This window comes from Cervus elaphus, chromosome 23 (assembly GCF_910594005.1).
Source record: "Cervus elaphus chromosome 23, mCerEla1.1, whole genome shotgun sequence".
NCBI lineage: Eukaryota > Metazoa > Chordata > Mammalia > Artiodactyla > Cervidae > Cervus > Cervus elaphus.
Genome location: NC_057837.1, coordinates 70,148,255 through 70,168,758, shown reverse-complemented (window position 1 = coordinate 70,168,758; position 20,504 = coordinate 70,148,255). Strand labels below are relative to the sequence as shown.

General features: G+C 42.8%; 1 protein-coding gene across 12 annotated transcripts in view; it reads left to right on the top strand.

The window, feature by feature from the left end:
- Window positions 1–20,504, top strand: part of PTPRT (protein tyrosine phosphatase receptor type T) — a 1,101,260-nt gene that overhangs the window by 972,362 nt on the left and 108,394 nt on the right. The gene's annotated exons all lie outside the window — the stretch shown is intronic.

Here is a 20,504-nt window from a genome sequence, read left to right as displayed (position 1 = left end):
TTGCCATTTCTCAGCTTAGGAAACTGAGGCTCAGAGAAGCACTTTCTCCTAAACCCCATGCTGACCAGTAACTCATTCAGTCCTGGAAGCCATGCCTTCCCAGCCTTGCCCAGTTCCCAAGTGGCATTAAATCAAAAGCAATGGTGTTCTTATGCAGAGTTAACACAGGATCTCAAGCTAATAGAAGTGGCCACGGTTTCAGGGTTGACCCCTGTCCAAAGGAGAACCTCAGGACTAGTAACCTAAAGCTACCTTAGCAATCAGACTCAAGAGAGCTGACTTTTGCTCTTAAGTTTCTGAAAGCCAGTTCTTTTTCTAGATTTCATAGAATTGCTGGATTCCCCAGCCTCTGTTCGAAATTGGGGAAAGCAGGAAATCTAAAGGAATATGAACAGAGACACATGTTCTCTCCACACTGTGCCATTGGCAAAGGGAAGAAATCATATTTTGTAAAAATCACTTCATTGTTGTTATTGTTCATTGTTCAGTCGGTAAGTTGTGTCTGACTATTTGTGAATCCGTGGACTGCAGCATGCTAGGCTTCCCTGTCCTTCACTATCTCCCAGAGTTTGCTCAAACTCATGTCATTGAGTCGGTGATGCCATCCAACCATCTCATCCTCTCTCATCCCCTTTTCCTCCTGCCTTCAATCTTTCCCAGCATCGGGGTCTTTTCCAATGAGTCTGCTCTTTGCATCAGGTGGCCAAAGTTTGGAGCTTCAGCATCAGTCCTTCCAATGAATATTCAGGATTGATTTCCTTTAGGATTGGCTGATTGGATCTCCTTGCAGTCCAAGGGACTCTCAAGAGTCTTCTCCAACACCACAGTTCCAAAGCATCAACTCTTCAGTGCTCAGCCTTCTTTGTGGTCCAGCTCTCACACCCATACATGACTACTGGAAAAACCATAGCTTTGACTAGACAGACCTTTGTCAGCAAAATAATGTCTCTGCTTTTTAATATGCTCTCTAGGTTGGTCATAGCTTTTCTTCTAAGGAGCAAGCGTCTTTTAATTTCATGGCTGCAGTCCCCATCTGCAATTATTTTGGAGCCCAAGAAAATAAGAAAACAATGTTTCCATTGTTTCCCCATCCATTTGCCATGAGGTGATGGGACCAGATGCCATGATCTTCATTTTTTGACTGTTGAGTTTTAAGCCAACTTTTTCACTCCCATCTTTCACCCTCATCCAATGGTTCTTTAGTTCCTCTTTGCTTTCTGTCATTAGAGTGGTATCATCAGCATATCTGAGGCTGTTGATATCTCTCCCTGCAATCTTGATTCCAGCTTGTGCTTCATCCAGCCTGGCATTTCGCATGATATACTCTGCATATAAGTGAAATAAGCATGGTGACAATATACAGCCTTGACGTACTCCTTTCCCAGTTTTGAACCAGTCCATTGTTCCATGTCCATGTCCAGTTCTAACTGTTGTTTCTTGACGTGCATACAGGTTTCTCAGCAGGTAGGTAAGGTGGTCTGGTATTCCCATCTCTTTAAGAATTTTCCATAGTTTGTTGTGATCCACACAGTCAGAGATTTTAGCATAGTCAATGAAGCAGAAGTAGATGTTTTTTGGAATTCTTGAACCCCATGAACAGTATGAAAAGGCAAAAACAAAAATACACGGATAAGAACAATTTGGGGTGATGGGGTTCTGTGAGAGGATGAAGACAGAAAGGAAACAAGCATGTATGGACCAGCGTTGTCCACACCACAGCCTGTGAGATGCTTTCTGTGCTTGTTCCCATTTATAGATGATGCATCCAGAGTTCAGTGTTTGGCTGACCTGCCCACTGGTACACAGCTGTCTCCTGGTGGATCCAGGATCCGAGGCTGCCGCAGACCCATGATTCCCAATCTCACATGCAGCACAGCACCTAGTGAGAAAGTTTACAAAATCCACATGTCTCGGCCCCACACTTACTTGCTGAATCAAAACCTCCTGGGGCACCAGGAGTGGGAGTGGGACTCAGGGATATAGATTTTCGTAAAAGCCACTCGGAGTTCTTACAGGCACCTTGGTTAGAAGTGCTGAACTTTGAAAGAGGCAGCAGAGGTTTTCAAATACTGACGTGCTGCCTTGGGAAAGAGATTTTGCTTTAAACATATAATGATTGAAAAAAATATTAAAATGAATACCCATCCACCTTTTACCGAGGTTCACCAGTTGTTCAGAATTTGCAACATTTGCACTCCCTCTCCCTCTCTTTCTCTTGCACTCTCTCTCTCTCTCACACACACACACTATACACATACACACAGTATATACACACACACTATATATACACAAGTTTCTGAACCATCTAGACATAAGTTTTGGACATCGTGATACTCCCACCTCCAGAAAATTCAGCACATTTCCTGAGAATGAGGACAGCTCTTCAGCATAATTGCAGTAAAAGTATCTTACCCAAAAAATGTGACCTTGTTTCTGTCTCTGATAGGCCAGTCCATAGCTGCATTTCCCCCATGGCCCTGAACTATTCTCTCTTTTATTTGTTACTATCTTTTGGATCCAGGATTCAGTCAAGGTGCTCACTTTATATTTGACCTCCATATCTTCCATCACCTTTTTATCTACAATGTTCTCCCACCTTTAGTTTTCCTTTCAGGATGCTGACATCTTTTAAAAATCCAGGCCAGCTGTCCACAAAATACTCCTGAGTCCAGATTCATCTGAATTTTTTTGTCATGATCATATTCAGGTTAACATTTTGGCAAAAATGCCGCACAGGTGACATTGTATACGTACTTCCTTTTGCATCATTTCCATAGAAACTATCACTCTGATTAACGATCACAAAGCTATCACTTTGCCCACTCTTGGTGATGCTAAGTTTGAGCACTTGTTAAGGTTGAGAATTGGACAGCCTTAACAGTACATACTGATTATTTCATGAGCAAATATTTAGCTTGTTTTTCTCAGAGAGCAGAGCAGGTTTACAGTCTGCCTAACCACAAAGTTAGTTCTTTTAAAAAAAAATAATTTGTTTATTTTTGGTTGTGCAGAGTCTTTGTTGCTTTGAGGACTTTTCTCTAGTTGCAGCGAGCAGGGGCCACTCTCCAGTAGCAGTGTGCGGGCTTCTCTTTGCCGTGACTTCTCCCAATGGGGAGCACAGGCTCTAGGCCAGTAGTTGTGGCTCCCGGGCCCTAGAGCTCAGGCTCAAGAACTGTGGTGCGCGGGCTTAGTTGCTCCTTGGCACGTAGGATCTTGTCTGATCAGGGATCAAACCCATGTCTCCTGCATTGGCAGGCAGATCCTTTACCAGTGGGCCACCAGGGAAGCCCTGTCTCCCCAGAGAGTCAGTTCTTAATCCATTCTCCACACAGGTGAATTGCCGGGGTTTGTACATTCCAGCAGAGGGCAGGGGAGGCAGAATTGGGGGCACAGGGAACTGGGCTTAGTCTCTCCTTACAGGTGCACCCTGAGCGCCCCCAACCCCACCCCCTGCCTCTGACTGTGTTAACTTGTCACTGACTCCTGCTTTTGTTCTGGGCAAGGGAGTTCACTAGCAGGTCTAGCTGTTGGCACATGCTGGCCGAGTGGTACCTATTCACCAAAATGAATATTTCCTGTCCAGACCAAGCTCTTGTGCACTTATTCCATTTGTAAAAATGTCATGGGAGGACTCTGAAGACCAAAGAGATGTGGTCAGAGACACGACAAACATCATGAAACCCAATTTATAGGTATTTGACCTCAAGTGAAAACCTGGGGAACACCAATTTCTTGGATTTCAAGGGGAAAATACCACCTCCATTTCCCCCATGGGCTAAAACTTAAACTGTTTAAGATGAAAGTACCCAAGACCGGGATAGATTAGCCAGCCAGTGAGGAAGAAGCAGCAGATCCAATAAAATCTAATTAGATGTTTTAAAGTCCAGACACAATCTTTCCAAGATTGATATGTGTGTTTTATATTTATATACACACAGGCATAACATACATACATACACAGACATATGTGTATATATACATATTGTATATACATTTATTTTAATATTGTTTTTAAAAAGAAAAAATTCAATAAACATTATACTCAATCATTAAGACATTTTGCATTTGTTTGAATGAGCATTTAGGATTCTGTCTATTTATCTGGTGTCCTCAGGCTGGAACCACAAACATGTTCTGGGGATTCTTTTGAATGCCCTGAAATGCATCAGGTACCTTTTAAAATGCTCTGTGGAACCACTAGGATATGATTTGAGTGGGGGGGAAATGTAAGTAATGCTTACATTGAAGATGTGGAAATTGCTTCTGAAATCACCCTGATGTATGTAAAATTGAATCTATTTTTGTGACATTAGGAAAGTGACTGGCTTCTGCATCAGTGTCTTTAGGAGGCCCTGAGATTATTTGCAAATATTGAGGAAGCATTGAACAAAGAATAGATGTCACATTGGCAAAGATTTCAGAAAAACCTGCCCTGAGCAATTATTTCATTATGGAACAGGTGGTCCCTGACCTAATTCAGCCTTGGCACCCAACTGTGTGGGTTTGTTTTCCCGGATTTTCAATTCCAAGTGACTGCTTAGTTCTACAGCATCCATTCCATCAAGCCTCCCAATTGTAGAGGGCCAGTGACCTCCAGGATACAGGGGTGATGGCTCTCTGTCAGGGGTGGGCTGTTGCTCTGGAGAGCTTTAGCATTCTTGAAAAAGGAGTGCTTGTCAACAATGTGCATCGTTTTCCATTTAAAGGATTGCTGGCTTTTATTAAGTAATCTGATTTTGATCTTATTGCCCTGTTTACCTGCTTGTTCTTTTTCTGAGATCTTTGGCTCGCTCACTGGGATCATTTTCTGGGTCTTTCTCCCGGTGCTTTCTTTTTTATTTTCCTGTTTAAATCTTCCTTATATTTTTTGTTCATAGTCTCACCCTCTGCTTGTTTATTTTCAATCCAAATCAAAATGCTTCAGAACAAATCACTGTTGAATTCTGAGATACAAGGCTTAGCCATCTATCCTTCCTGTAATAGCATTTGACAGACTCACCCAATGGGTACTGTTAGTAAACTCCATCTTCATTTTTTTGCTTCTATTCTATTGAATGGTTTCATGTCTGGTGGGTGAAGGCAGTTTATCTCTTAGGAGCATCCCATGCTGGGCCATCAAGCTATCTGTGCGGTAAAGAAGGAAGCATGGTGGAGGGTTTGAAAGAGACATTCAGTGCCCATTTTTTCTTGCTTAGTATATGCCTGTCCCATCCTGAGTCCCGAGAATAGTTTGGGGAGGGGTGTAATTACAAAAATGAATAAAATGGGTCATCATCGCAAAAATGACAGGTGTTTCTACTTTTAAATTTTTCATAGTTTACCAGAGTTCTTTTGTAAACCCCTAGAGCTGTATATCCTTATTCCTGCACCATAAGAGAACTAGGAAGTTTATTCTTACCCCCATTCTACAGATGAAGAAACTGAGGTTCAGAGACTCCATACCCCAAACCACACAGGCATTATTTGCAGCATCGTAATAAGGATCTGTCTCTCCTGATATCAGTTAGGTTTTATCCACTTAGTTCTACAAAAAATTTAGAAAAACATCCATAAAAGTACCTACAAAACCAGCTGTATGAGAATTAAATAATCAGAATCAGGAAGACACAAATGAAGACAAGAGGGTCAAGACCAGGTTATTTTAAATTATAGCTCCATTATATGAAAATTTAGTCTAAATATGCAGGCTGGCAACTTTCAAATTCCAATTTGGCTCTGTGCTCTCTAGTAACAAAAACCCAAATAGGAAGATCATTTGTATTGGCAGCCACAATGTGCTAGACTGTATGCTTTATATAAATCCCACTCTTAAGCCTCCTAGGAACCCTATAAATTAGATATTAGTCCCATTTCATCAGTGAAGAAACTGAGTTTCAAAGAACTGGAGTAAATAAACCCAGTGCTGGAGAAGACTCTTGAAAGTCCCCTGGACTGCAGGGAGATCAAACCAGTCAATCCTAAAGGCAATCAACCCTGAATATTCATTGGAAGGACTGACACTGAAGCTCCAGTACTTTGGCCACTCGATTCAAAGAACAGACTCATTGGAAAAGACCCTGATGCTGGGAAAGATTGAGGGCAGGAGGAGAAGGGGACGACAGAGGATGAGATGGTTGGATGGCATCATCAACTCAGTGCATGTGAGTTTTGAGCAAACTCCAAAAGATAGTAGGGCTTTGCTGATAGCTCAACTGGTAAAGAATCCACCTGTAATTCAGGAGACCCTGGTTCTAGCTCTGGGTCAGGAAGTTCCACTGGAGAAGGGATAGGCTACCCACTCCAGTATTCTTGGGCTTCCCCGGTGGCTCAGATGGTAAAGAATCTGCCTGCAATGCAGGAGACCTTGGATCGATCCCTGGGTTGGGAAGATCCCCTGGAGAAGGGAAAGGCTACCCACTTCAGCATTCTGGCCTGGAGAAAGATAGTAAAGGACAGGGAAGCCTGGCATGCTGCAGTTGACGGGGTTGCAGGGAGTAGGACACGACTTAGCGACTGAACAACAGCAACACACACACGCGTAGAATGGAGATGGGATCGGCTTGTCTGACTCCAGAACCCAAGTCCCTCTCCTGCACTGGGAACGTAGCTCTCACCACTCAACTGGTCTCACCATGTGAGGCTGCTAGTGGCTGGGAGAGAGGGAGGGCTCCACACCTCCCCGATGCTCAAACAGCCTTTCTACCACGTGGGCGGAAGCTGCTACCACCATAGTGTCCTGCGTGAAGTGAGGACAGATTCCCACCAAGTGCCAGGCTCTGTGATGAGCATGTCCAGGTACGGATCTTAATCTATCCCCACAGTAACCGTCTCCAATTGGTATGTTTATTATCAAACCCATTTTTCAGGAGAGGAACAAGATCTTCCTCAGGTCACATAACGAATAGATGGTGAGGTTTGGACCTCAGATTGGATGTTCTACTTTCGAAACCAAAGCGTCCTGTCTTTCCTGCAACCGTAAGCTTTCTCTCCGTCACAAAGTGGGTGAAAGAAAGAAAGGAGATCAACGTTAATAGCCTTTCTGGCTGATGGGACAGGGCCTCTGCTTGGTTTCTCTATGCACTTCAGAGCCCAAAATGCCTGTCACAGGAAAGCAGCTGCCTAGTAGTCCAGGAAGGACTCATGAGAATTGTCCCACAAGAAGCTTCTTAGGAATTGGAGCCATAGACCAGATGGTCCCATTCCTTCCTCGGGCACTCCTGAACTGGCCCACGCCCCAGATAGATACATAGAGAGCTCACAACCTGTTGTGGGAGACACATGATCCAACAATAAGCATCTCTGCATGATCTAAATATGTATGTATGAATGAATGACGGACCTGAAATCCATCTAAGATCTTCTAGCTCCAATCTTGTGTCTGGTTCCAGCTCTTCTGGTACTGAATTCTGTCTTCTTTTAAGCTGAAATCTACTCTCTGTAACTTTCATCTATTCACTCCTGATTGTGCACAGAAGTACGGATTGGCCAGCAACCAGACGCTGGCCCGTGTCTGCCCTCTGGTGTCACACAGGGTAAAGAAACCGGCCTTTCCCTTCCTGCTGCTCCCAGCCCCAGCCCCAGCTGTTGGACCGCTGCCCGCTGCGTGCCCTGCAGGTCCTTCCCTCAGGCTAAGCAGCCCCCACATCAGCTATCAGCCTTCCTCAGTACACATTTCTGTTTTCCAATCTGTTCAAAATCTTGATTGGCACATCTGTCTCCATTTAGTCCATGTCCGTGGAGTGTGTGGTTTCCAAGTCTGTGCCGGGCCAAATTAACTGGAAGTTCAGAGAACTGCTACCACCCTCACTGTCTACTCCACACCTAGGTTCAGAACACAGTGCTTACGTTTGAATTAACCTCCAAATGCCCGTCACGGATCTGCCTCCTGCAGAGCTTATGCAGGAGGGATTTGAGGGGCCCAAGTAAAGACTTTCTATTTCATTTGTGCTGTTCCTTCTTGTTGGATTTGACCCTGTTATTCCAGAGTACTAAGATATTTTTGATTTCTGGTTGTGTCAGCCAAGGAGCTCACTTAATCCTCCCAGTTTGGGGCCTCAAATTATAATAATTATTAGATTACTAATATTCATCATACCAACTATTATCTATTGAGCATTAATTATGAGCTCATTTCCAGCTGAGCATTTTATGTGCATTATCTTGTCTCATTGGTGTGCTGGAAGGATTAAATAACTGTTATGATTATCCCTGATGATTTACAGGTGAGGAAACTGAGGTTTTAAATAATAAGGAACTTTCCTAAGGCTTCATAGTTTTAAATAGCAGGCTTTTAAGCTAGAACTTAAACCTGGGTCTGTGTGATACCCGTAAGCCCATAACCAAGATCGTTCCTGTATACCACCTTCTATTAAGATAGACGTTATTATCCCCATTTTATAGAGTTGTTGTTCAGTTGCTCAGTCATGTCTGACTCTTTGCCACCCCATGGACTGTAGCACACCAGGCTTCCCTGTCCTTCACCATCTCCTAGAGTTTGCTCAAACTCATGTCCATTGAATCAGTGATACCATCCAACCATCTTATCCTCTATCATCCCCTTTTCCTCCTGCCCTCAATCTTTCCTAGCATCAGGGTCTTTTCCAATGACTCGGCTCTTTGAATCAGGTGGCTAAAGTATTGAAGCTTCAGCTTCAGCATCGGTCCTTCCAAAGAATATTAAGGGTTGATTTCCTTTAGGATTGACTGGTTTGATCTCCTTGCTGTCCAAGGGACTTTCATTTTATAGAGAAGGAAACTAAAGCTTTCAGTTTCAGACAGACATTGAGACATTTGCTCAAAGTGTGGTTCCCCAGATCAGCAGTATCAGCATCACCTGGGAACTTCTTGGAGGCAAATTCTTGCGCCCTTGCCCAGGCCTACTGAACCCAAAACTCTGCATATAGGACTCAGCAATCACTTGTGGCTTGTGGGGTCTTAATTCCCCAACCAGGGATTGAACCTGGGTGCACAGTAATGAAAGTGCTGAGTTCTAACCACTGGATGGTCAGGGTATTCCCAGGAATCATTCTTCTTAAAAAGCCTTCCAGGTAATACTGAAGCACCTTAAAGTCTGAGAATCGCTGGCTGGTAGTACAGCCCAGGACAATCAGATTCCAAAGCCCTAGTTCTTCTGTGTGCCACATTGTCTCTGATAGTACAGTTGCAGGCACGCTGAGAGAGAAAAGCTAATTTCCCCTTTCTTAAGGTGGATCCACCTAGAAGAGGGGCTACCTGGCGATGCTGGACCTGAAGGCTGCTAAAGCCTGTATATAGCAGTGACGGCTCCCAAACCCAGGGGTCCCTTTGAAACCATCTCTGGAACTTTCTCTCCTTTTGTCTGAACGGCTAACAACCTGAGAGTCAGACTAGAAGGAGTGGAAATTTACAAGGAAAAGCAATCATGAGTCACACAGTGAAACTAAAAGCTCAACAGAACATCATGAAAAGGAATAAAAAGAAAAACACAAAATTCTGTTTGCAGGGACAATTATATTTTCTGGTTGCTCCAGGATTAAACTGAATCCAGGAGAATCGAATATTACAAGCTTGCCACCTCCAGTTTTATTGAATATTTTATAGCAATTATTGAATATTTTGCAATCATCCTCTTGGCTGACAGATTAAAGGACACACTTATTAAGTTCCTGGCAACCCAGAGTTGAGTGAATTGTTCATTCCTTGGAAATGGAAATTTAAATGCCTTAAGAAAGTAAACAAATTCTTTCACATACATTACAGAATTAAACTAAGTGTCAGAGAAAGATATTAGACTCAAAAGGGAACATAATAGACCATCAAAATTAAGAATTATCTTAGACACCATCTGTCACTGCCTCCTCATCTTAAAGATGAAGAACTGAGTCCCAGAGAGTTTTCTCAAGGTCACCCATTGAGTCAGTAGTAAAACCTGGGAGCTGTGACCACTCGTCCTTGTCCCCTCGTCTCCTTCAGAGAAGGGAAGTATGGTCAAGAATAGTTTGTCTTCTGATTTCTGTAGACCCCCAATCCGATTTCTGCACAAATCGAACCTTCTCAGATTGAATTATACTTTTCATCTCCTGGTTATGGGAATAGCTGAGGTGTTCCTTTAAATATTCATTGACTGCCAACTATATGCCAAGCAGGGTAGGGATTGTAAAGATAAATAAGACATGGTCTGTGCCTTCAAGGATATTACTGTCCTCCAAGAGGAGACCTGTAAGTGGATTACTTTCAATAAATGTGATAAGTGATAGAGAAAAGGCATGTATAGAGCCCTAGGAACGCTGATCAGAGACTCAGCAGGTGATTAATTCTGCCTAAGTGAGTTAGGCAGTACTGTCTGTGAGGGAATGGATTTTGATTTGAAGGAAGTGCAAGAAAAAGATCCTCCCAGATAGAAGGGAAAAAGGCTTGGAAGTGTAAAGGATATGGTGAGCTCGAGGAAGGGGCCTTGAGGTATAGGGTGCTTTGTTTTGAGATCATTTTGGCCAGAAATACGGCTGGGACAGTAGCAAGAACCTGCTTGAGAAGGAACTTACATTTCCTGATTTAAATTCACTGACTTAAATTCACTTTCCAAGAAGGGTACCAGTTTGGAAATTAGGATGATCCCAGTGTTAGGTGCTCTAGCATGTTGTTGGAACCTGGTCTCATATTCTCTTCAATTTGTATAGATTCTGCTTTCCTTTGTAAATAAGTAGGGACAGCATTTTGTCAACCACAGACCTTTACTTTTCACTGTGACTTGGCTGGCCATTCTTCCTCAGGAAGAGGAAGAGATCTCAGGAACACTGCAAAGCTGAAGTTGCTTTTGACAATTTACGCTAGGCCACTACATCTTGAGAAGAAAATACAACTGTTCTCTACACCTCACAGGTGGTCCTGAATCGCAACAGGGCACTTAGGAAGTGCTTGTTAAAGTAATCAGGGATAAAGAAGTGATGTTGAAAATGTAAATATATAGTTGCTAGGGAGCAGAATGATCTGAGCTGAGAGACCAGACTTTTTTCCTTTTCCCTCAGCTCCAAGCCACAGCCTCGGTAAGTTGAAGACATTGACAATAATTCTACTGTCTAACATTTTGTGAGTAATTCCTGAACAAAGTATGTTATGTGTGTCATTTCCTTTCCTATTCTCAACAATTCTATGAGGCAGATAGCGAAACTAAGGTTCAGAGATTGTAAGTAACTTGCTGAAGGGCACGCAACTCCCAGTAAACCAGACCCAGGATTGAACCTGGATTTATATTCACCTATCAGCAGCCTGTCCTTGAAATATTTTCTTTGCTTGACTTTTGTTGTTGTTGTTGTTTAGTTGCTCAGTCACGTCCAAATCTTTGTGACCCCGTGAACTGCAGCATGTCAGGCCTCCCTGTCCACCATCTCCTGGAATTTGCCCAAGTTCATGTCCATTGAGTTGATGATATCATCCAACCATCTCATCCTTTGCTGCCCTCTTCTCCTTATGCTTTCAATATTTCCCAGAATCAGGGTGTTTTCCAGTGAGTCAGCCCTTAGCATCAGGTGACCAAAGTATTGGAGCTTCAGCTTCAGCATCAGTCCTTCCAATGGATATTCAGGGTTGATTTCCTTTAGGATTGACTGGTTTGATCTCCTTGCTGTCCAGGGGACTCTCAAGAGTCTTCTCCAGCACCACAGTTGGAAAGCATCAGTTCTTCAGCACTCAGCCTTCTTTGTGGTCCAGCTCTCACACCCCTACATGACTGCTGGAAAGACCATATAGCTGTAGCTTTGACTACATGGACCTTTGTCAGCAAAGTGATGTCTTTGTTTTTTAACACACTATCTAGATTTGTCATAGCTTTCCTTCCAAGAAGCAAGCATCTTGACTTTTACTCTCCTAGATTTTCTTCTTCCTCTCCAGCCATTTCTTCTTATGCTTCTTTCTTGGTTCTTCTTCTACCCATTCAAACATCCCAGGACTTAGTCCAGAATCTTCTCTTTTTCTGCTTATGCAGAAAGTGGATGGTGATGACATTAAATGAGATAATGAGCATAATAAGAGGCCAAAGTTGAAGCAGAGAGGAATTCAGATCTAGACAGGTAGGTTTGAAGTGCTGTTGAGTTACTGAAGAGATGTCAAGTTGGCAGTTGGATTTGTGGGCTTGGAACTCAGCAGAGGAGTCTGCCCTGGAGGTATAAATGTTGCTGCATTATATATACAAAGTGATTGAAAACTTCCATGAATAAGGAAACTGAGGTACCTTGAGATAGAACACATTGCCAGGCATCACTTAGCAAGTTAATGGAAGAACAAGAGCATTGAACCAGGACTTAGCTATTAGAAATGCCTACAGAAAAGCAGTCAATTAAAGCTGAGGGCAAAACAAGGGTCTATGAAATGGGCTATGTGACTAGTCCAAGTACAGACCTTCCGGTCATCCACCTGGACCCTGTGATGGAATTTAGAATGTGTGAAGAAGTTAATAGATTAGGTGGCCCCATGGTTGTCTACTCACCCAGAATTATGATAGGATCTCAGTATTCAAAACATACTTATCTGAATCAAAATAGACAATTTTAAATTTCTAAAGTCTGATTTATATATTGGTGGTTAGGGGTGGACATATATACCTTGGAAATTCAGTGAAGGGGTCATAGTGTTGACATAATCACAAAAGTTGAGGAGCCCATGTCAAGTTCTTGCCCAGGTGGTAGGGTGTTCCATTGCCCAGAGAGGGAACATCTTTGCAAAGCAAAATTCAAGGAAGTTGGAAGATCAGCATGCCAAGGACAAGCAAAAATCCCTTTGTCCCCTACATTACCATCTCCATCATTTTCCAGATAGTCTTCTACATACTTCTGAAGGAGTATGCCATGATGTTTAGTTAAGCTGACTCAGTAAGATGCTCTTGACTGGATTGAGAGGAACTACCGAAGCCACCAGATATCTATTATATCTCTAACCACACCTATCTGTAGAGTGGACAGATGTTAAGTGCAAAGATCCCCCAATCACAATGCTAAGTGTTGGTAACACAGACAAGAAAAAGACAGCTGTACTCCCCCAAGTCCCATGATATTTTAGGGAACACAGACACAGTGATACGGCATGATACATCTAATAGAGGTATGTGTAGAAGCTACAGAGAAAATGGTGTCTGGTGAAGGGAGGCTATTCTGTCCCATTAACCATGTAATTCATCTCTCTTCGGGTGATTTACTTTTCACTTTGCCAGCCATGTGAATTGACTCCCTAATTATGTGGAGGCTGGAAATGAAAGTAAAATTTCAATCCCTTGGCAGTAAAACAAGAGGAAATGTGTTAAACAGGATATCAAAGATACATTTAGCAGAGATACGGTATAGAGTAATCTTGACATGTTCCTTTCCTGTACCCTCCACGGCTAGTTCAACACCTTATTTTGATTAGTCTGCATCTTCAATATATCTGGAATGCATCCACATCCACTATCCCCATCCTTGTCCAAGTTATCCTCATCTCTGACCTCAGCAAGATCCCGAGCCCCTAAATAATCCTTGTATTCATCCTTGTCATCCTCTCATTCATTTTCTTAAAGGCAAATTGAATATGTTGCCTCATATCTCCCTGGTTTAAAACAATTCTATGGCTTCTGATTTTTCTTAAGCTGAGAACCAAACTCCCCATTCAGATCTTATATACAGATCTTGCCCTTCTCATTTCTTCCAAGTTCTACATTTCACTCTCCCTTTTTCTGTGAGCTCCAGCCACACTGCCTTCTCGAAGTGCTCCACCTTTTCTGCACCCGTTCCACTACAGGGCCCGTGCTCATGCCATTACTCTGTCTACCCCAGGATGGACAAAATACAGCCCACAGGCCAAATCCAGTCTACTCTTTGTTTTCATAAATAAAGCTTTATTGGACAAGAGCCATGCTTATTTGTTTATATCTTAGATAAGATGTGCATAGATGTTTTTGTGCTGCCATCAGTAGACTGAGACCATCGAGCCCACAAAACCTAAGTATTTATTCTCTGGCCCTTAACAAAAATGTTTCACAACTCCCCATTTAGAGCACTGGCTATTCCCACACTCTTCCTCTAACTGACTCCTTTAGATCCCAATTCATGGATTTCTTCCTTCTCTCCCCAGACCAGATTGGATTCCTTTGTTAGGTGCTCTCGTAGAATTCTGTTTCCTCAGTACAGACCTCATCTTCCAAGCGTGTTTACCTTAAACACCTCTTCTGACAGTTGGCAAGATCCAAGAGGGGAGGACCATTTCTGCTTCTTTACTACTGTATCCCCACCCCAGCATGTGGCATGGTGTGTGACACAGAATAGATACACAGAAATTCTTAATTGAATAGATGGATAAATGGATGGATGTATAGACAGATGGGACTCAAGCATAGCAATGCTAAGAATAAAAAGGAATATCTAGAAAGCCTGGTATAGCTGACACTATATACTGTTGACCTACTTTTTGCATTCAGAATTGAGTGCAGCAGAGAAGGGAATCAAAGAATGTTTCTTTGCCAGACAGTTGATATCCAGATCTTAGCATGTCTTCGCCCCTTGCCACCAACCTATAGTCTGCCAACACTGAAGGGAATTGTTCAAGTCCCTTTTCTGCAAAATTGGGAGCTGCTACTCAGAATATCCACAAGAGTCAACTGTTTCCTGGTCTGGTAATGTGATACAATCTCTCCTCTATTCATAGGAAAAGGGAAGGATAACAGCAAGTGGTCTTCAGACCAGACACAAATAGAGGCAGAGACTCAGAAAGGCTATTATCTGGCTCTGTCAGTGGAAGAAACAAGAAAAATCATAAAGTCAGGAGGGAGGTATAACAGATGGGGCTTATCCTCTGGCTGGATGGCCTCACAGGTAGCCATGAGAACATCAGTTGTCTGGGAATGTTCTGGGAGACGATGGGCATCCGTTACATGGATCCAGTCTCTGTAGTCAAGGAGATCTGGCTTCCTCACATGATTTGTCTTGGGAGCTGAGATGTTTCATTAGTTACTGAAACCCACTTGCTCAGTAAACAGGAAATTTGAACTGTGTTGGTTTTTCAGATGAGTAGAAGCCAAAATGAGCTGATAGAATATCATTGGGACCTGGGATTAGGCTTCTTGGAATGCTTCAAGATGATCTAGGAAAGTCTTATGAAGGAGATGAATCTTAAAGAATAAGCAGTCACAGGTTGTCAAGGCAGAAAAGAAGCATGTTATTGCTGTCTGTGCTTTGTTATGAGACATCATGTCAACACTTGATGGCATAAAACAACCACCATTATATTTTTGCTCTCAATTCTATGGTCCAGGAGTTGGGGCAGGGACCAATAGGAATATCTTGAAAATGAGCAGACTCAGATGGAATGACTTGAATGGCTGAAAATAATGGGGATGACTCTCCGAGGGCCATATGTCTGGGTCTTCACTTCTTCCTCAAGAGGCACCTGCTGGGGAGGAGCCCAAATGGCTCCTTTATTTGCATGTCTGACCCCTTGGTTGAAATGACCAGAATATCTGGGGATGGCTGGCTCCTCTCCCTATGTGTCTAACTTAGTCTCCTTTGTAGCATGGCAGATTCATGGTAGTCAGACTTACTGCGAGATGGTTGACTTCCCCCAGAGCAAGTGTTCCGAGGAAGCCAGTAGGAATGCCAGTCCTCTTAAAACCAGGTTGAGAACTGGCCAGCATCATTTCTGCTCCGTATTAATGTTAAAAGTAGCCACAGGTGAGCAGCCCAGACGCAGGTTCCACCTGTCCATAGGGGAAATGGCACGTGCCTGTAAGAAGGAAAGGAATGAATGATGGTCATCTTGGAGATAAACTACCACATTGTCCTGGAAGAGAATATATGTACCTGGACACAAATGTGTGAGAGGTCTACTTGGCTGATAAAATGAAGACTAGGCGTAGCAGTACTTTCCACATCCCCAGTTTCCACTTAGGCTACAGTGATAACTCTTCCATTACTAGCACGTGGTTGTCAAGGTCTCTGAAGATCCTCAGAATCTTTAAAGAGCTTTTGCTCTCATGCATAATTTCTTGTGAGTGTAAATGTATTCCCTAAAAGACAGAGTCCAAAAGACGTCAATAAAATTAACTCTTCCCTAGAGCTTGAGAATGTGAAGGACAGGAGACAGATGTTGGTGTCTTTGTCCGAGGTGCTGATTCTCCTTGAGATCAGGCTGACTCTGATCCCTTTCTCAGGAAGTCCTTTCCCTAGGACTTGTAATCATGAGTGGTTTGCCGTCCCTGGAGTATTTGGATTATTAACTCCAGCGGGTTACATGGTGGGAAATGAACCTAGAAAGGTAATCAAGAACCGTATCTTAAAGATTGTGAAAAACTAGAGAATTTGGAATTTGTAATGTTTTCTGCAAGGAGCTTGCACAGATTTTGAGATGTGGAGAAGCAGAACTGAGTCCAGTTTCAAGAAGAGCATCCTAGTAATAGTGAGGAGAATGTATTGGACTGGGCTGGGAGATAATAAGACTAATAAAAAGTGAATATTGTGTCTGCATATATGAGATTCAAGGAAAGTGACTTAGCACAAAACTCTGGTGCACATGGACATTTTGTTTTACACATACATCCACACCCACACATACACACATACCTGTTTACAGAATTAATAGTCACTACAAACAGATCGGTGTGACCAACTCTTTGTAATGAAGTAGGTGATAGAGGCTGTCCTACAACATTCCTTTCTTGGGACTGTTTTTAAGCTTAGCAGTATGGATTAAATTTCTATCCTTGCTCTGTATTTTCTTTTTCAGTCAATATTTTGATGATTTGGTGCCTGAAAATATTTGGACATGTTTGATTTTTGAAATTAGTGTCCTTATTCAGTTAATGTCTCATTGGGCCAGTTCAGTTTTTCCAAGGTGAACACCCTTTTCATCTTCAGGGTCTTTGATCTGGGTTGACTGAAATTCCCTCTGATCTGTAGATGTGACAGAGGATCAGAAAGTAAGTGAGACCTTCCACACTAGCAGAGTCACTTCTGCTTCTGCTACAGTGAAGACGCGTGTGGTCCTCCAGTGAGTCTTCAGCCCACTGTGCTCTGGCAAATACATGTACTTGTAAAGCTGGTCCCTGGGCACTCTTATTAATAACCCTTCTTTCACTGTCCCGTCACTGTCCTTGCAAATTGACCCCTCAGCAGAGGTTTACCTAGTAATTCAATGTCGTTAATATGCTTTACTTAAAATAGCTACTTGCCAAGCCTGTTCTGCAATGTAAAAATAAAAGTCTCACCATGCCACTGTCCATCTAAAAATCTATCACTGGCTCCCTCTTGCTCTCAAAATGAAGTTAAAATGCATCTCATCGCTGATCCTGAAGCTGAAACTTCAATACTTTGGCCAGTCTGATGCGAAGAACTGACTCATTGGAAAAGACCCTGATGCTGGGAAAGATTGAGGGCAGGAGGAGAAGGGAATGATAGAGGATGAGATAGTTGGATGGCATCACCAACTCGATGGACATGAGTTTGATCAAGCTCCTGGGAGCTGGTGATGGACAGGGAAGCCTGGCGTGCTGCTGTCTGTGGGGTTGCAAAGAGTCGGACACAACTGAGCAGCTGAACTGATGGCCTGTAAGAATCAGAATGATCTGGTTCCTGTCTACGTGTTTGGTCTTACTCTAACTTCTCTTTGGACTCCTCAATATAGTTCAGTCTTACTGGCTTTCCTTCTATTCTTGGGAAACACTAAGTATTTTCTCAAGGCATGGCTTCCACAATTCCATTCCTGCTTCCTACAACATTCTTTCTGTCATCCATTGTTTACCCTTATTAATCATTTAGATCATTATCTGACACCTTTTAGAGGGCTCCCCAGTCTCTAAACAATGACCATTTTTTCTAGTCCTTCTTATTACAAGTGTGATGCTTTCAAATATCTATTTAAGAGGTTTTGTGGTTGTTAATGTTTGATTCTTTGCTAATTTGTAAGCTCCAGACTACAGAGACCACTTATGTATTGGCTAGCACTGTAACCCTGGAGACTAGTATTAGGAGCCTGATATATGGCGGATGCTTGATGAGTATTTGTTGAATGAATCATTATGTTAATTTCGTGATCAAGATGGATCACAACGATTCACTTTTAACTATCCTGTATTCAACTGGCTATTCTTGTCCACTGCATGAAAAATGAGGTCCTGTCGGCATGGAGATGACTAAGGTTGCTCTTAGGGTTTGATTCCATGGTAGAGGTGGGGAGATGGGAGGAGACCATTGCAGTAGTCTGGGAGAGGTGGATGGGGTGCTCTTTGCAACTCCATTTCTTAGGAAGTCCTGATCCTAGTATCTTTGTCCTCATTATCTGTGTGTGTGTGTGTGTGTTTGAATTTACTTCTTTTTAATTGGAGGATGATTGCTTTATCATTTTATGTTGGTTTCTGCCTTACATCAACATGAATCTACCATAGAGGGGAGGGGACATACAGATACCTAGTGTCCTCATCATTAATTCTAAAGACCTCATCACCAGTAATGGCATCCTTGGATTCCATCATCCAGTGCAGGCCTGGAACACAGAAGGAACACTCTTCAGAACTGCTTTGTGGCTCCTGCTACCCCTACCCTTGTGACCTCTCCTGTCTCCTCCAGAGGCCTCTGTGCTTCTAGCTTTTTTTCCGTCCTTCACCTCGTTTCCCAGCCACTGCTTATTCACTTGTGGATATTCCCAATATCGGGGAAAATCTAAAAAGTCAATTTACTCTTATGTTTAAGGAATGTGCTTCATTGTCTTTAAAGAGGAAAGCAGAAGAAACTAACATTTAGTCCTAACTGTGTACCAGGGGCTATGCAGGATGTTGTGATATGTTATATCCTTTGATTCTGACAACATCTGAAGTGACAGCTATTATTGGCAGCAGGCTTCTTTCACAACTATAGAGACTGAGGTTTAGAGATATTAAAGTGTAACTTATTAAAGGTCACACATGTAGTAAGACTTAATCAGGGATTCGCACCTAATATTTCTTTTACATATGATTCAACTACTATAAGGTACTCCCTCCCAAATAATGTGAGATAATGCAGACACTTCCAAGGCCACTGGGGAGATGGCGTGTTTTGATTATGTCTTTAGCATTGCTCTCTTCAGTGGTTAGAACATAGTGAGAACCCTCCTGCCATGCTTTCATTCAAAAGTGTTTTCTGAGCACCTACTATGTGCTAGATACATTATAGGCTCTCACACCCCATCAGTGAATAAAGTGGGGAAGAATTCCTCGTCCTCATAAAGCTAGCAAGATATTGGTGGTAGGGAGTAGAGAGAAAGAGACAAGAAGTATAGAATGGACAGTAAAAAGATAAGTAAATTATATGGCATTGTAGAAATGGACAAGTGCTATGAAAATAGATGGAATAAGATAAGTGGTATTTGAAGTTGTAAGTGGGGAGCATTGCAGCTTTACAGAAGATGATATTTGATCCAAGACTTGAAAAAGATAAAATGTCAGAAGTGTTCCTGTTGGAGGTTCCCAAGGCAAGAGTGTGCCCGTTGTTTTTAAGGAAAAGGAAGACCCTATTCTAGCTGCAAAGGTTCAGAGTTGCTGTTGGTGTTGTTCACTCACTAAGTTGTGTCTGACTCTTTGCAACCCCATGGACTGTGGCATGCCAGGCTCCTCTGTCCTCCACTGTCTGCCGGAGTTTGCTCAAACTCATGTCCATTGGATCAGTGATGCTATTCAACCCTCTTATCCTCTGTTGTCCCCGTCTCCTCCTGCCCTCAATCTTTCCCAGCATCGAGGTTTTTTCCAATGAGACAGCTCTTCACATCAGGTAGCCAAAGTACTGGAGCTTCAGCATCAGTCCTGAGTATTCAAGGTTGATTTCCTTTAGGATTGACTGATTTGATCTCCTGCAGTCCAAGGGACTCCCAAGAGTCTTCTCCAGCACCACAGTTGGAAAGCCTCAATTCTTCACCTTCTTTATGGTGCAACTCTCATATCCATACATGACTGCTGGAAAAACCATAGCTTTAACTTTGCCAACAAAGGGTCCAGAGAACAAGGTTTTAATGATGAGCAATCTACACTGTTCTTTGTTGGAGAGAAGTTGGAAGTCCAAACTAATGGGGCCCACAAAAACCATAGAGTTATCTCAATCCAGATCTTTCAGAAGACATCATAGTAAATGCGTTAATCCAAGATGTTTCCAGAGGACTACAAGGATCCTTGTGCCTATGAAGCCACTGCTTTCCAGGTCTCTCTGGTACTGAGTCTGACCTTCGTTAGCCCAGTAAGGTCTGGCATTGAAGCCTTCCTCCACTTTCCCATTCTCATTTCTGCTATGACTCCAGTCTGGCTGTATGGGGCTTTGCAAATTCCCTTTTACCCTAGTCACTCATGCTATGACCATGGTGATTTTCTTCACCTCCCCACCCTCCTACCTCCACCTCATTCAGACATATTCACTAGGTCCCTGTTTGGCAAGGAGCCCAGTGTAATGTTGTTAAGAGTGTTAGCTTGCACAGTCACTTCTGTCATTGTTTTCTAAAAGCACCATTGCTTTTTCAACTGACCCTACACATGGTGAACATTTAGTCACCATTTCAAGTCATTTATTTAG